This window comes from Bos javanicus, chromosome 23 (genome assembly GCF_032452875.1).
Source record: "Bos javanicus breed banteng chromosome 23, ARS-OSU_banteng_1.0, whole genome shotgun sequence".
NCBI lineage: Eukaryota > Metazoa > Chordata > Mammalia > Artiodactyla > Bovidae > Bos > Bos javanicus.
In genome coordinates this window covers 21,305,002-21,323,447 of record NC_083890.1, presented here as the reverse complement: position 1 = coordinate 21,323,447, position 18,446 = coordinate 21,305,002, and positions in this window count along the sequence as shown.

Below are 18,446 nucleotides of genomic sequence, written 5' to 3'. Positions count from 1 at the left end.
GACAGAATAAAACAAACTTTTTTTAGGAGTACAACTTGATATTTTTCTTCCAGTTTTATTGAGATAAAATTAACAAACAGCACTGTATACATTTAAGGAGTGGTTTGATTTGTACATGTCATGATGTGATAATCGCAGTAAGTTTAGTGAACATCCATCATCTCCCATGGATACAAAATTAAAGAAATAGGAAGATATTTTTTTTCTTGGAATGATTTACTCTCTTAAAAACTTTCATGTAAAACATACTGCAGTGTTAATTATACTTAGCATGTTGTACATTACATTCCTAATACGTATTTATCTTGCACAGAAAGTTTGTGGCTTTTGACTGCATTTATCCAATTTCTACCCTCCTAACCCTCCCCACCCTACCATGCCTCTGGTAACCACAAATCTGATCTCTTTTTCCATGAGTATTTTGTTTGTTTGTTTGTTTGTAACAAGTATCTTTTTAACTGCTGAATTCACTGCAAATGACAGAAATCCCCAAAAGCCATTGTAAAGAGGAAGCAGGAAAGCAGAGCTGCAAATGAGTATTAAAACCAGGGCAACAGCTAAGACTTTTCCAATCCTGGTAAAAATGCAGCCTTGAGTTTTAAATGCCTCATAGAAGATCTCAGGCTTGCACCAGGTAGAACTTGTACAAGCTTGTATGTGGAACTATAACACTAAAATAAAGTGAAGTGAAGTGAAGTGAAAGTCGCTCAGTCATGTCTGACTCTTTGTGACCCCGTGGACTAAAGAGTCCATGGAATTCTCCAGGCCAGAATACTGGAGTGAGTAGCCTTTCCCTTCTCAGGGGGATCTTCCCAACCCAGGGATCGAACTCAGGTCTCCCTCATTGCAGACAGATTCTTTACCAACTGAGCCACAAGGGAAGCCAAAGAGGTGGGTAGCCTATTCCTTCTCCAGTGGATCTTCCTGACCCAGGAGTTGAACTGGGGTCTCCGGCATTGCAGGCAGATTCTTTACCAACTAAGCTATGTATTCTCAACCCCAAATAATTGGATTCCCACAGAAAACCTCAAAGGCAAGACAGTTAAATTCAGGACTTCCATTTGACTGAATTTTAGTCTAAATTCCTCTCATTCCCATTGGATTTTTCTCTTTCCCACTGGATACTAACTTAGAAGATTGTGGCGTTCCCTCCCCACTCTCTCTTTACAAATTCCTCTAGAAGAAAGGGAAAAGCAGATGCTCTCCATCTCAGACAGACAACAAGCTTACAGACTCTCTCAGGACTCTCAATTAAAAACACCTCACCATCTCTATTTTCTGCTGTGGTACAGAGAATAGTCTAGAATCTTGCTAATTTCTCAGTCCCTCCTGGACGCAAGGCACAGTGTCCTCTGCTCTCAGATTTCCAACGTACTTGGCAGGTGGGGAAACCATTATTTTCTGCTGGGAACTTCAACTCACAGCAGTTTCTTTTACACCTTTGTACCATGTGCTCACTGTAATTTTTTGTATATCCTCTCTTTATAGAAAGACTTTGAACTTTGATACACAATAAAAAGAAGCTTTTAAAACTCAAATGTCTTTCTCTCAAGACTACTGTGTCTGCTGTTAAAAAATGCCACCAAGGGTTTCAAATGTCCATTTAAGAAAAATAAATCTAAATGTCACTTCTTTTTTCTCTGAATTTATGCAATAAAAATGCTACTCTGAGAGCCACAGAAATGAAAAACCATAGCTGAGTGGATGTAGGGCAGATCACATGCAAGGTAGTAAAAGATTAAAAAATAATAACAATAACTCATGCCTACTAATGCCTCCCAAAATGTAAACTAATAGTTGTGCAGATGTTTAATCTTATGAGCCCTTTACAGCCTACTTCAAAGCTTTTGCTAAAGATAAACAGGATATGGATGAGTATCAGTTTATTGCTGAGTTGATTTGGTGAGATGGTAGGCTAAGTAGAGGGTCTTCCCAGGTGGCTCTAGTGGTAAAGAACCTTTCTGCCAGTGCAGCAGACATAAGAGGAAGATCCCCTGGAGAAGGAAATGGCAACCCACTCCAGTATGCTTGCCTGGAGAATCTCATGGACAGAGGAGCCTGGTGCGCTACAGTCCATGAGGACTCAAAGAGTTGGACATGACTGAAGTAATTTAGTACACATGCACATAAAGCTAAATAGAGGGGCCACCTGTTAAGATCAGTTCAACCTGGTTGTCTTTATTTTAGCCATACACATACCAGAATCACTTTATAAATCTTTGAATAAATATGTTCAGTTTCCCCACATCTTAAAATTACATTGTTCGTATGTTCTTTCCTGGATTGTTCAGTTCAGTTCAGTCGCTCAGTCATGTCCGACTCTGCGACCCCATGAATCACAGCACGCCAGGCCTCCCTGTTCATCACCAACTCCCGGAGTTCACTCAGACTCACGTCCATCAAGTCGTGACGCCATCCAGCCATCTCATCCTCTGTCGTCCCCTTCTCCTCCTGCCCCCAATCCCTCCCAGCATCAGAGTCTTTTCCAATGAGTCAACTCTTCCCATGAGGTGGCCAAAGAACTGGAGTTTCAGCTTTAGCATCATTCCTTCCAAAGAAATCCCAGGGCTGATCTCCTTCAGAATGGACTGGTTGGATCTCCTTGCAGGCCAAGGGACTCTCAAGAGTCTTCTCCAATACCACAGTTCAAAAGCATCAATTCTTCGGTGCTCAGCCTTCTTCACAGTCCAACTCTCACATCCATACATGACCACTGGAAAAACCACATCTTTGACTAGATGGACCTTTGTTGGCAAAGTAACGTCTCTGCTTTTCAATATGCTATCTAGGTTAGTCATAACTTTTAAGGAGTAAGCGTCTTTTAATTTCATGGCTTCAGTCACCATCTGCAGTGATTTTGGAGCCCAAAACAATAAAGTCTGACACTGTTTCCACTGTTTCCCCATCCATTTGCCATGAAGTGATGGGACCAGAGGCCATGATCTTAGTTTTCTGAATGTTGAGTTTTAAGCCAACTTTTTCACTCTCCTCTTTCACCTTCATCAAAAGGCTTTTTAGTTCCTCTTCACTTTCTGCCATAAAGGTGGTGTCATTTGCATATCTGAGGTTATTGATATTTCTCCCGGCAATCTTGATTCCAGCTTGTGCTTCCTCCAGCCCAGCATTTCTCATGATGTACTCTGCACAGAAGTTAAATAAGCAGGGTGACAATATACAGACTTGATGTACTCCTTTTCCTATTTGGAACCAGTCTGTTGTTCCATGTCCAGTTCTAACTGTTGCTTTCTGACCTGCATAGAGGTTTCTCAAGGGGCAGATCAGGTGGTCTGGTATTCCCATCTCTTTCAGAATTGTCCACAGTTTGTTGTGATCCACACAGTCAAAGGCTTTGGCATAGTCAATAAAGCAGAAATAGATGCTTTTCTGGAACTCTCTTGCTTTTTCAATGACCCAGCGGATGTTGGTAATTTGGTCTCTGGTTCCCCTGCCTTTTCTAAAACCAGCTTGAACATCAGGAAGTTCACGGTTCACGTATTGCTGAAGCCTGGCTTGGAGAATTTTGAGCATTACTTTACTAGAGTATGAGATGAGTGCAATTGTGGGGTAGTTTGAGCATGCTTTGGCATTGCCTTTCTTTGGGATTGGAATGAAAACTGATCTTTTCCAGTCCTGTGGCCACTGCTGAGCTTTCCAAATTTGCTGGCATATTGAATGCAGCACTTTCACAGCATCATCTTTCATCATTTGAAAGAGCTCCACTGGAATTCCATCACCTCCACTAGCTTTGTTCGTAGTGATGCTTTCTAAGGCCCACTTGACTTCACATTCCAGGATGTCTGGCTCTAGGTCAGTGATCACACCATCATGATTATCTGGGCAGTGAAGATCTTTTTTGTACAGTTCTTCTGTGTATTCTTGCCACCTCTTCTTAATATCTTCTGCTTCTGTTAGGTCCATACATTTTCTGTCCTTTATCGAGCCCATCTTTGCATGAAGTGTTCCCTTGGTATCTCTAATTTTCTTGAAGAGATCTCTAGTCTTTCCCATTCTGTTGTTTTTCTCTATAAGAAGACATGCCAACATGAACTGCATGATGGCTAGTATTCAGTAATTATCAGTTATGGATTTTCTGTGTAATTAAAAAAAGACTCGTTCAGTTATAAGTAGATAAGAAAACTGACCAAAATTTGCTTAAGTAAATATTATTTCTTTTAGATTCATACAGAGCCACCAAAGATCTGGTTTCATTTTCTCCATCTGTTAAAATCTCAGTCAATGCATGAGTGTTAAGTTGCTTTGTCATGTCTGACTCTTTTGCAACCCCATGAACTGCAGCCTGCCAGGCTCCTCTGCCTAAAGGATACTCCAGGCAAGAATACTAAAGTGGGTTGCCATGCTCTTCTCCATGGGCTCTTCCCAACCCAGGGATCAAACTGCCATCTTTCATAACTCCTCCATTGGCTGGAAGGTTGTTTACTGCTACACCATCTGGGAAGCCCATCAGTCAACGGTTTGAGTCTATTTTCAAATAGGATCTCTTTTGAGGTCTCAGCGTCACTGTGAACAGCATCCATGGTTGCAGTCTTCTAGGTTCATGTCTAGTAAAAAGAAAAAATAAGAAAGAGTCAAATGAAATCTTTGGCCTAAGTCTCATGGGGCGGGGTTGGACTGCATGCCCATCCCTGAAGGAATCTCTTAATGGAATGTGATGATAGCTTAAGCCAACCCAGGCTTTTCCTGGAGTTAACAGGGAGTTACAACCAAAGCAAGTAACCTGAAACTGGAGGAAAGACAGTTCCCCCAGGAAATTCAGAGGTGTGTTTTTAGGAGAAAAGTGAGAAGATAAAAAGTTCATTTAGGTCACATTTTCCTCTTCTTTTCCACTAGACTCTAGATGAACTCAATTCACGTATCTTTTCAGAAGTTCTCAGATGTAAGGAATAATTATGCTCTAAATTGTACTCTAGAGATCATTAAAGGCTCACTTTGTTGAAATAGTTAATTTTGAAATAGCAGAAATATCAAAATGTGCTACTTATGATTCAATATGTATTCTCCTCTTCTTCCTTAAAACTGAACATTGATTTTATTCCAGGTTCTTTTTTATCCAGTTAAAAGAATTAATTTCCCATCCTCTCTTTAAGCCAAGTATGGTCAGTTAACATCTGACTAATACCGTTGATGTGAAGTGTTGTATAGAACTTCAGTAAAGACTTCATAGAAGAAACTCATTTGGGAAGAGCACTTTATGCTCACCACCCTCACCCCTAAACCCTTCCTGTTGACTTACATGCACATAAGACCTTGGAATTCCAGCAATTCTTTAAATCATGAGGCAATATTAAGGATGAAAGCTCCAGACCAGGATAAAGCAGTAGGAAGTAGGAAGTAACGTAAGTGAGTGCCTCAGGATCATGAAGCCACCACACCAGTCCTAATCTGTTTATTCCTGAATTATTTCTTGCAGGGAAGGAATAATGTGTAGCTTGAACCCCTGCTACTTGGAATTTTCTGGTATATGTGCATCCAAACCTAACCCAAAGACATTCAAGTTTATAACATTCATGTTCCTGGAGACCAAAGGCCTATTTATATAATTTCTGGAAGCCGCTGGCAACATGAAGTTATTACTATTTTATGTCAAGAGCCTTGGCTTTGCAATTTCCCATATACTTAGGACTCTAAATCACTGGTGTTCCAAATGTCCAGATTAGGAGCTAGGGCATTCACTAGGAAATATATATCATGCCTGCAAGCCTAAAAATCTGCTTGTTCTGGACACTTGCCCTGCAGCCACTTCAACTTCCTGATATTGTTCATTTTGCTACTACATTTAAATCTGGAACATTATTTCCAAAAGTTTCCAATTACAAAAATACATGTAGAGATGAAAAAAGAAGAAGAATAAGACTTTCTTATATGTCTTCTAGCGCCCTCATTTCTTGTTTTTATAAGGCCATCTTAAATGCCTTTTTGTAAACATACTCACTTACGTCTATGGGCCCTAAACAGGGAATAAGTACATAATGATCTTGGTTCAGTTCAGTTCAGTCGCTCTGTCGTATCCAACTCTTTGCGACCCCATGGACTGCAGCACGCGAGGCTTCCCTGTCCATCACCAACTCCCAGAGTTTTCCCAAACTCATGTCCACTGAGTCGGTGATGCCATCCAACCATCTCATCCTCTGTCATCCCCTTCTCCTCCTGTCTTCAATCTTTCCCAGCATCAGGGTCTTTTTCAATGAGTCAGTTCTTCATATCAAGTGGCCAAAGTATTGGAGTTTTAGCTTCAACATCAGTCTTTCCAATGAATATTCAGGACTGATTACCTTTAGGATGGACTGGTTGGATCTCCTTGCAGTCCAAGGGACTCTCAAGAGTCTTCTCTAACACCACAGTTCAAAAGCATCAGTTCTTCAGCACTCGGCTTTCTTTATAGTCCAGTGGTCTAAACCTATTGAAATCAGACTCTAAATAATTGAGGGTATAATTTGAGAAGGAAAGTTCTGGGTATTGGCCTCACAGAGGGGTGGTGATGTTGATTTATGGTATTGAAGTACTGTCGCTGCTGCTAAGTCACTTCAGTCATGTCCGACTCTGTGTGACCCCATAGACGGCAGCCCACCAGGCTCCCCCATCCCTGGGATTCTCCAGGCAAGAATGCTGGAGTGGGTTGTCATTTCCTTCTCCAATGCATGAAAGTGAAAAATGAAAGGGAAGTAGCTCAGTCGTGTCCGATTCTTAGCGACCCCATGGACTGCAGCCTACCAGGCTCCTCCATGGGATTTGCCAGGTAAGAGTGCTGGAGTGGGGTGCCATCGCCTTCTCCGGTATTGAAGTACAGGTTTCTGAAATAGAGAAAAAAGTCCTGTAAAAGGGAATGAAACATTAGTTTTGGTCCTAGAGCATAATCTGAGTTTTAAAGTATTGTGAGACTGATACAATTACATAGGGTGGATCAAAGAAGGAACTTTAAGATTTACCCAAAGGTAGACATAAGAAAGAATGAAACTGTATGAAAAGAGATTTCAATAAAAAAAGGGGTGAGGCCCAGAATGAGAAACACACCCAGAGCTCAGTGTCTTCAATAACATGCAATAAGAGAATAATTAGGCTCAAGTAAGTAAACTATAAGAGAGGGCTGTAAGTATTTCCAAAGGTGATATACTAGTTTTTGATTGCTGCCTTAATAAATTTCCATAAACTGACCAGCGTAAAACAACCCTCATTTATCTCACAGTTCTGTAGGTTAGAAATCTGACATGTATCTCCCTAAGCTAAAATCAAAGTGGTAGCAGCCTCCTTATGGGATGGTCCCAGGAAGAACCCACTTCCAAGTTCAGTCAAGAGCTGTCAGCCTATATTTCCTTGGTTATAGGACTGAAGCATCCATTTTCTTGCTGGCTGTCACAAGGAGGCCACTGTTATTTCCTAGAGACCTTTCCCAGTCCTTAATTGTGGGCATCTTAAAGCAGACAGTGGCATCTCAACCCTCTCACAATGGAATCTCTGATTTCCCTTCCACCACAGCTCTCTCTGGGGGCTTCCCAGGTAGCTGAGGGGTAAAGAATCTGGCCGCCAAGCAGGAGATGTGGGTTCAATCCCTGGGTCAGGAAAATCCCCTAAAGAAGGAAATAGCAACCTGCTTTAGTATTCCAAATAGGAAAAGGAGTTCATCAAGGCTGTATATTGTCACCCTGCTTATTTAACTTATATGCAGAGTACATCATGAGAAATGCTGGACTGGAAGAAACACAAGCTGGAATTAAGATTGCTGGGAGAAACATCAATAACCTCAGATATGCAGATGACACCATCCTTATGGCAGAAAGTGAAGAAGAACTCAAAAGCCTCTTGATGAAAGTGAAAGAGGAGAGTGAAAAAGTTGGCTTAAAGCTCAACATTCAGAAAACGAAGATCATGGCACCCGGTCCCATCACTTCATGGGAAATAGATGCAGAAACAGTGTCAGGCTTTATTTTTCTGGGCTCCAAAATCACTGCAGATGGTGACTGCAGCCATGAAATTAAAAGACGCTTACTCCTTGGAAGGAAAGTTATGACCAACCTAGATAGCATATTCAAAAGCAGAGACATTACTTTGCCAACAAAGGTTCGTCTATTCAAGGCTATGGTTTTTCCTGTGGTCATGTATGGATGTGAGAGTTGGACTGTGAAGAAGGCTGAGCGCTGAAGAATTGATGCTTTGAACTGTGGTGTTGGAGAAGACTCTTGAGAGTCCCTTGGACTGCAGGGAGATCCAACCAGTCCATTCTGAAGGAGATCAGCCCTGGGATTTCTTTGGAAGGAATGATGCTAAAGCTGAAACTCCAGTACTTTGGCTACCTCATGCTAAGAGTTGACTCGTTGGAGAAGACTCTGATGCTGGGAGGGATTGGGGGCAAGAGGAGAAGGGGATGACAGAGGATGAGATGGCTGGATGGCATCACTGACTCGATGGACGTGAGTCTGAGTGAACTCTGGGAGTTGGTGATGGACAGGGAGGCCTGGCGTGCTGGGATTCATGGGGTCGCAAAGAGTTGGACATGACTGAGCAACTGATCTGATCTTCATATTCTTGCCTGAGAAATCCCCTGGACAGAGGAGCTTTGTGGGCTACACTCCATGGGGTCACAAATGAGTCAGACACAATTTAGCAACTAAATAGCAACAACAACAAAGCTGCTCTCCTTGTCTTTTCTGCAGCATCTCTGGTCACAGAGACCGTTTCTGCTTTTAAGGATTCACATGACTAGATTATGCCTATCCAGATAATCCTAAATAATCTGCAAAGTCGTGTTTTCAGAGATTACAGAAATTAAGATGTAAACATCTTTGGGAAATCACCCTGCCTGATCCACGTACCAATACATAAAAGAACCAGTGAATTTGCTGTAGTTAGGAAGAGAATTCAGAGTCTCCATTATTTTTCTGGTACCATTCCGACAATATCCACCATGTAATGGAATTCAGGGAGGTGAATAGTTATTTATCACATCATTTACTCTCTGTTCTCAGATTTTAAAACCTCTGGTCATCTCAGACAACACCTAAATTAACATAATTAACACAAAGTTAAATATAATTACACAGTGTCCTAAGAAAACTTGGTAACACTTTTCCCACATGAGAATTTAAAAGAATTGACAAAATGACTCGCTGTTAAGTATATCTCTTTCAATCACTTACTCATCTATGGTCGTGGAAAGCTATCGTGTTTCACGCGTAACCTCCTTGCATTATATTTTATTAAATGCCATTTATAAAAGTGTGCAAATTGAGATCGATTCATTACATATGTTGAAGCAATAAGACTTTTAGGTGATAAGTATAATTAACAAGAGAATACCACCGAAAGTGCTGATATACTACAATTTCTATGCATTTATCATCATTATCTGTACAAAATAACTCAAAGTTTAATATCTCCAATTTTCATAAACTCAAGTGATCGTAATTCAGAGCTCTGCAGTTTCTCTTTTGTTTGTTAACTGAGGCCCCAAGAGTGTCACTGAAGTCAGTGTAATTTCTGACTGTTTTATTGGGATATAAAGATCTAACTGACCAGCCCAAGTTTTATAATTATATCAGGGAGTACATGAAATCATTCTCAGTGGAGAAGTGAAATGGGGGAGCAAAATATGTTTTACTTATATAGATTTAATTAACTTTTAATGATTAATATTATTCAGGAGTTCTCTCCTTTTTAATAAGCATGAGTATTGTTTTAGAAAACTATTTCAATCAAATATCAAGAACTGATATTTGAAATTCAGGAGGGAGAGGACATAGGTATATATATGGCTGATTCGTGTTGATGTTTGGCAGAAACCAACGTGATATTGTTGACCAACTATCCTTCAATTAAAAACAAATAAATTTAAGAATAAAAAAGATTTCTAAAAAGAAAAGAACTGACATTTGAATGGATATCAATACCTGATAATCTGCTTGGAAATTGAAAAGTGAAATAACTCTTGGCTAAAATTGAAAAGTAATTTGACTCCATACTGGGGTCTTCATAATTCGAAACCATTGCTTCCCTTCTTGGTGTTCCTCACTGTCTGCCAGGAGCAGTTTCTTTTTGGACCCTGTAGATAGTCAGAGGGCTTCCCAGCTGGTGCTAGTGGTAAAGAACCCGCCTGCCAATGCAGGAGATGTAAGAGACGTGGGTTCGATCCCTGGATCGGGAAGATCCCTTGGAGGGGGGCATGGCAACCCGCTCCAGTATTCTTGCCTGTAAAAGCCCATGGACACAGGAGCCTGGTGGGCTACAGTCCGTAGGGTCACAAAGAGTCAGATAACGATTGAAGTGACTTAGCACGTACTCATGCCCACAGATAGAGACCAAGGATGTGACTAAAAGCAAGTGGCACATTAGGTGGTGAGTGAGCTGTGGACAAAGCCATCATGGTAAGTGACCACCAGCCAAACTGGCTGGGAGAGTAATAGGCTGAAAGTCAGGGTCCTGGCATAGGTTCCATGGGAACTGTCAATCATGAGTCAGGGAGGAATCATTGAGTGATAACTGGATGAATTTCCTCAGCTAAATAGTCAAAGGTTCTTCTATCCTTTTCTTAGGTTGTATGAGAACACTAAAATCAGCTTTAATTTTTTTTAATGATTAACTTATATTAGTCACAGTGTTCCCATGGTATGTCCCCAGGCTCACCTGCATCAGAAACTTCTGAGTTTTAAAATGTAGACATTTAGACCCCAATGCATACTTGCTGAGTAAATCTTTGAGTAGAGATACAGGAATCACTATATTTTAGCAAACTTCTTTGGATTTATTTCCACATTAAAAATTTGGTTCTACATGTAATATATTTTTCACAATAAATCATTGTTTTTATGTCTACCCAACTTGAGAAAGCTTCAAGAGATAGCATGTATAGGAAAAGGATGATAAATTATTCTAGAGCTAAAAATGGATGATCTTATAAGTCAGAGGTCATACCAAGGGACTTCTTTAAAAACTAAACTTCCTAAGTTTGGTTGGGAAAGAGGAGGCTGTGAGACACTCACTTTGTGTCTGTGGACTAATGTTTCCAGCCTGATATACCTCCAAGGACAAATATAAAGGAGAATGGCTAGATGAAATATAACCATAGAAAATATTTTAAAATAAAATCCTATAGACAGAGTTTATTATTGATTCACATTCTTGAATCTTTCAAAAAGTTTTTTACAATGGCCATTAAATTGCACTGAAAAACTCACTCAAGAAAGGGATCAATAATAAAACACTTAAAGTGTGTTGCTGTGTCAAGTCCCTGGCTGAGAGAGAGGATTCATGGGTTCTGGACCCAGACATCTCACTTAACCTTCCTGGGCCTTGGGTTCCTTCCCCTGTGAAATGAATATCCTGAGCTCAATGAGGGGCTTCCCCAATGGCTCAACGGTAAAAAAAAATCTGCCTGCAATGCAGGAGATGTGGGTCAGATCCCTGGGTCAGGAAGGTTCCCTAGAGGAAGAAATAGCAATCTGCTCCAGTATTCTTACCTGAGAAATCTCATGGACAGAGTGCCTGGAGAGCTACAGTCCATAGGGTCTCAAAGAGTCAGACACGACTGAGCATACTGCACAGCATAGCACAGAGCTCAGCCATCTCTGTTTAATTAAAATATTTTTGCTTTTTCTTTTCCTTGTCTGGTTTCTTTCTGAACAATCATCTGAGAAACATTAGATGAGTCAGAGGAATGTAACCTCTATGAAGACACAAATAAACACAAAGTACAAACTGGATTCAGAATGGAATATTTACATCCTTCCAAAGTCAGTCGGTCAGTTCAGTCACTCAGTACTGTCTGACTCTTTGTGACCCCATGAACTGCAGCACACCAGGCCTCCCTGTCCATCACCAACTCCCAAAGTATCTTTCCACAAAATGCCTACTGATTACCAAAAAAAATTTTGAATTAATTTGTATGGGAGAAGCCTGGCCAATCCCCTTAATGAAGTAATCAAAATGAACATCATCAATAACAAGACAGATCAACATGGATGCCCAGGTGGAGGCAGAGAAGGGACGACAGCATCAATCCTGTAATAGGCCTGCCAAAGACATATCATATGAATCTAATCATGGGAACACATTAGACAAAAAAAATTGAGGGGCATTTTACAAAATTATTGGTTTCTAATATTCAGAAGTGTCAGATAAATAAAAGCACAGAAACACCAAAGCATTGCTTCAGACTAAAGAACACAATGCAATCTGTGATCTCAAGCTGTATCCTTTTGCTACAGAGGTGTGGTTGAGACAATTGATGAAACTTGAATGGATGTGACGATCAAATGGTAGTAATTTCTTACATATTAAAAAAATTAAAAAGCTGACACTAAGTGAAATGAAACCAAATTTTCCTTCAAATAAATATTACTAGATTCTAATTCATCCAATCCTCTTATTGGTTTATTTTTAAAAATAAATTATTATTCAATTAATATAATTCATGTTACCCTTCCTTATTGTGAATTACATAAATGTCACCAGATCTTGACACAATGTCTGGAATACTAGCTGAGTATAAATATTTTGCATTAATAAATGTAAAAAGATATTAAAAGGCACTCTGTCTGAGTTGAAACGATAAGTGAAAACAGTAAGTGTTAGGTAATCACACATTTTAAAAACACATTCATGCAGGATTTGTTAGTAGAGAGTCCAAACCAGTTGTAGACTGTAATCAATGCATCCCAAATAATCAATGCAGGAAATGTGATGGCTTTGAAGAGTATTTAGTGAAAAATAAAATTCCTATAAAAGATATTTCTGGGTGTTAGGGGAACTATTCCTTGATGCAAGTCAAGTAGGAAGATTCAGTGGAAAGTTCAAGCTTAAAACTTGAAAATAAGATTGTTTGAATTATTTAGAATCGGAATGTTAATAACTTAGAATGAACTTTTGAGAAGTGAAAATGTGTTAGTCGCTCAGTCATGTCTGACTCTTTGTGACCCCATGGACTGTAGCTCACCAGGCTCCTCTGTCTGTGGAATTCTCCAGGCAAGAATACTGGAGTGGGTTGCCATTTCCTTCTTCAGGGGATCTTCCCAACCCAGGGATCAAACCGGGGTCTCCTGCATTGTAGGCAGATTATTTACCATCTGAACCACTGGGGAGGCTTTTAAAATAACAATAATGAGAAAAATCTGATTCCCATATGAAATATCCAGGAGTAGGGAATTGAAGAGAGATCATTTCCTATTTGAAAAATAGTATTGTTGAAAATGAGCAGGACCTTCAGGGCCTTCCTAGGGACACACAACTCCTTTTTTTCATGTCCCCCACCTACTGTTTAGCCTCCTAGGCCTTTCCTCCAGTTCCAAAGAGTAAATTTAATCAGAGAAGTGAGAGAATGCAGAAACAAAGGAGAGCAGTCAAGCAAGACAAAGTAATAGTTTAGCCATAAAACAAAGTCAAGGATCTTTAATTTCTTTCAGGGGTTCTAGGCAATATCCTGAGCCATGTCTCTGAGTTGTCTTGCAGATACTGAAACCTCAGCATGGTATATGCAGACCACCAGTAGACCCTAGATGGGTTGGAACCAGAAAGTTGACTATTGAGATTCCAGAAACATCACTGTTTTCTCATCACCAATCCGTGAGAGAATTGTACATGATCTCATCACACACCCCGAGACCCTCTCTCTCACAGTTTCTAAAAATCCTTGCCAAAGCAAGGCTCCTTCTCTCAATAAAGACCTTTCATTTTGACAACTCCATGGAGGGCCCTTCTAGTTGCTAGAAAGCATGCTTCCCATTACATGAATCACATAATGAAGCCAATTAGATCTTCAAATGAATTTGGTTGGATTTTTTTGTCTTTTAAGAAAAATTATATCTGATGTGAGAAATTCAAGATTCTTACAGGTCTAAAACAAATATCAGCCTTGAGGAATAGGCACATAGAAAAGTAAATTGTTATTTCCCAGGCAAGAATACTGGAGTGGTTTGCCGTTTTTCTCTCCAGGGAATCTTCCGCACGCAGGGGTCAAACCCACTTCTCCTACATTGCAGACAGATTCTTTACCACTGAGCCACCTGAGAAGTCCTAAAAAGTAAATTGCTAGATCCCAGAGACGGCAGCGCACCAGGCTCCTCCATCCATGGGATTTTCCAGGCAAGAGTACTGGAGTGGGGTGCCAGTGCCTTCTCCGCAGATTAAGGAAGGGATTGTCTTATTTTGGAAGAATCTTATCACAAAACAAAATCCCTTCACTGGTGACCTCTACTATGAAGTTTCAAGCAAGAGTGAACTAAAGTGCCCTGGGGGAAAAATACTACATCACCTATTCCACCAGCGGGGGAAGAGAAGGAATTTAAATTTTTCCTCAGTAACCCATGGTGCATACTTTTACATGGACTTATGTTAATTCAGGTTGTTTCTTTTCTGCAGGTTGAAAAAGATTAAATATAATTTTAACAACACATTTACAGCCAAAAGTACCTGCTTTCAACATACTAGAGCTAAAACATTTCCATTACCTATAAAATGTTAACATTTTTAAAAGGGCATGAATAAATATAAATAGAAAATACAATCTAATAATAGTAGCCTTTTGCTAGAAACTAGGTTTTCCAAAATGATAATCAAATTTGTGTCAAAATCAGTTTTGAATGTTAAATATGTCTAAAGCAAAGCAATACCATTAAAAATCAACTTCATATGTTTTCAATCTTATTTAGCTAAAACATAAACATTAAATTTACATGTGTTTTAAAATCAATTTCTCATGTATTAATACTTGCTTGGAGGTATATAATGCTTTAACTGAAGTCCTATTTTTAAAATCCCTTAAATCTTTTTCTCCTATTGTTGTTCATTTGTTGAAGTTTTTGCAACTCAGCTCATTTTAAATAAAGGATGAAATATACAAGCCCAAACTTAAAATAATGTCACTATCATTACTTTTCTTATCCTCTTGATTATGTAATTTAGTTTGCAACTTACTCATTGGTATAACCAATATCTACCATGATAATAATAACTAGATTTTTAAAAACCTTACCAAGTGATAGGATTTCTTTGTTTCACATGTACCAATATATACCTTCCTCAGAGAAACTTTATGACATAGTTAGTAATACCATTCTTCTTTTAAACAGGAGAAAACTGGGCCTTTGAAGATATTAACCAGTTCACCAATAATCACACAGTTAACAAGTGAAACAAGGATTTGAGCCCAGGAAGCATGGTTTCTGATGGGGTTTTATTACTATCTTATTGTTGGTATCACCTAATCACACTGAAAATCATTACCTGACTCTCTTATATAATAGAAATATCCTGAAAATCATGGAACTTTTTCAAGTCTGATAATACATTGAATTATTTTAAATATGTAGTCCTTCTGAGAACACAGCAATTTTCTATGGATTAATATGAGTCTTGTGCTTACAAAATTATAATGGTCTAGACATTACAAGCTTCTCCTGCTATGAAAAATCTAACAAAGACTGATAAAATAACTTAAAATGCTCTCTCAAATAACTAGATGACCTTGCAGAAAGTAAAGGAAAAAGCTCAAGCTGGACATACCAGGGGCAAGCATCGTGAAATTAAGCTAGCATTATTCCTTATCCTGCCTGCTGTCTGCTGCACATGGTGGGCTGTTGCTTTAGGAGCTTGCTTTTGATGTGAAAGGTCCTCCATCCATTAAACCATTTTTACCTCTGTCACTGACTCCGGACTTTCTCTTTGGTCTAGAAGCTGGGCAACTACAAGGTTTACCAGCCTGTGGAGTGCAGACCAACAGATGACTTCAACAGAAAAAGACACTCTATAGAAGCAAACAGTGAAGCTAGTGAAGTGTCATGATTAACTTGGCTTTGGCACTAAGTGAAGATTTTTTGTAAACTAGACCTTCATTGAGATGACATAGTCAAAGTCTGACTACAGATGTTTTGTTATCTAAATCTACTATGTGTATTCAATTCAAAATATATGTCAAGAATTGCAGTTTATATCCAACCTAGGTCTATTTACATGCAATAAAAATTCTCCCTGGAAAAATCAATAACCAACACACAATGTCAACAAATATGAGCTCTGAATAAAAAATCATGCCAAACACAAAGGCAAACATGCTATCATAAATGAGAATTAAAAAAACAATAATACGAAAAATTTTTAAAAATCAGATACCAAAAATGTTTAAAAATGAACACTAAAGAGGTACATTTAATCAATTAAAGAAAATGAGAAGGAATTGAAAATATACTAGGATAAAAAGACTATCAGAATATAGAGGAGGAAGTTAGATATATTTAATGAAAGATTAAAAAAAAGTTATAGAAAAAAATCAATATTATTAAAATCAACAATTTAATGAGTTGCTGAGTAATGGTTTCAAAGAGCTAGAAAGAGTTGATAAATGGGAGAAAGGTCAGAAGAAATCACACACACACAAAAGTTGCAGAGATAAAGAAATAAAAGATATTAATATAAAGGAAATATAAGAGGCATGGAGGATAGAGTTAGAAGATTCAAAATATGCTTTAAACACATACCAGGCAAAATAATTTTTTAAATGATATAAAAACAATATTTAGAGAGGTAATATCTGAGTTTCCTAGTACTGAGTAAAATAATAAATGTAACATTTGGAAAACAAGGATTTCCAAATAACCTACGTTAGAAGAATTCCTAGCTAAACAAATCATGGTAAAAATGCAAAGTACAAAGATCTTAACAGCAGCCATTAAAAAAAATTTTACAAAGGCATGGTGATTAGAATGACAAATTCTAAAGAGAAATAATGTAACAATAAAAAGTTAAATATACTTCAAAATTCAGAGGCAAATTTTATCTAATTTTATTGGTTACTCAGGAAACCTATTTTCAAGCATGAAAGTGAGTAAAGACATTTTCAAATAAATAAAAACTCTCAAAAGAGCTTCTGAATGACCCAATAAAAGAAGGAAAAAATTTACAGAAGGATCTGAAATGGGAATGATACCGGTGAGCAGAGAGAATAATCATGCATGTATATTCAAAGATAAATCAATGGTGTAAAAATAATCATCATCAATAGATTTGACTTACATAACAAGACTGAGTTAAAATATCAGATAACAATTTGTCTGTATTGTTTGAACTGTTCAGGTTCCTGAATGTCATTCAGTCCTATTACTTAAGCCCTTCCCCTTCTTTCACTGATTCTTGTTCTAGTTTTCTATCTGTCAGTTTGTTTCTAACTCAGAGAGAAAAGGAAACATTTAAGAGTTAAAGTCATCCTATATCCTTGTATTACTCCAGTGGTATGTAAAGAGGTTGGCTTTATTAAATATTCATTTAAATGTTGAGGGTAACTACTAAAAGAACATAAAGCCTCAAATAAAGTAGAGAGGAAAATGCAAGCATTTTAGAAAAAATGCAAGACAAGAACTCTGAGGGGAGAGAGAAGTAAAGCATGATAAATAGAACAGTGCAAAATGAAAGTGTCAAAATTAAACTAGTCAGTAACTTCAAAACATGTCCAAATAATATAAAATAGCTGTGTCTTTAACAAGACCTCTTCTCCCTGTCTCAGGTACATACACACACACACACACACACACACACACTCCTTTCTAAGTGAAAGGAGAATATGATGTTGGAGACCTCTTGAACCATGAGGTGGAAGCAATACATTGAAGATGACAAAGCAACAAATTAGAAGGCATCCAGTTTTCTCACAACATGGAGCCCTGGGTTGCCTGCCTTCAGGTCTCAGTTTTTTAGGTTGTGATCTACCTTTGGGAGGAAGTCCTGCACTCTCCTGGGAAGTGTGCTGAAGGACATTTGTACAGGGGACACCACAGTCCTGAAGACCTAGAACATGGTCTAGACTGGATTAGAAGGAAAACTCTGCTAGAGGAAATCCAGAGCAGACCCTCTAAAGAAGGGTGATCCAGGACAAATCTATGGTACTTGGACCTACGGGGTGCTAAGAGTCCCCACATACTTTTGATGAGGGATAAATGAGGTAACATAAAGGAAAGGCATGGCTCAGTGTCCAACACAGAGGAAGCGCTCAATGACTGTAACAGTAACAATTCTGTGTTGGGCATTGTGCTGAGTACAGAGCCAAGACTGACTCCTGAATTCTGTTTCCATTACCTAGGTCCTTTGTCCTCCTTGTCTAGTGTTCCTCGCTCTAACTTTTCTCTCCTCAACACTTTTGTTACTGTTTAAGCCTAGCAGAGCGTTGTTTCAGCCTCTCCTAAGAGTGCAATCCCTTATAGGACAACATGGTAATGTAACTGCAGGAAACATTCACCTGTGCAAAGCATGTAACCTATTCCAAACTGAATCTCCTCTACATCAAACCTAACATGGTGGAGTTCACAGCTCTTCAAAGCCAACTCAATGAGCATAAACTCTCAATTCAATCCTAGACTTCCAGGAATGATTAACTACAGTAAAATATGAGGATCAACAATGAAAAAAATAAATCCATGAACCTTGGTCCCGCAAATTCAATCAGGGACAAATCCTCA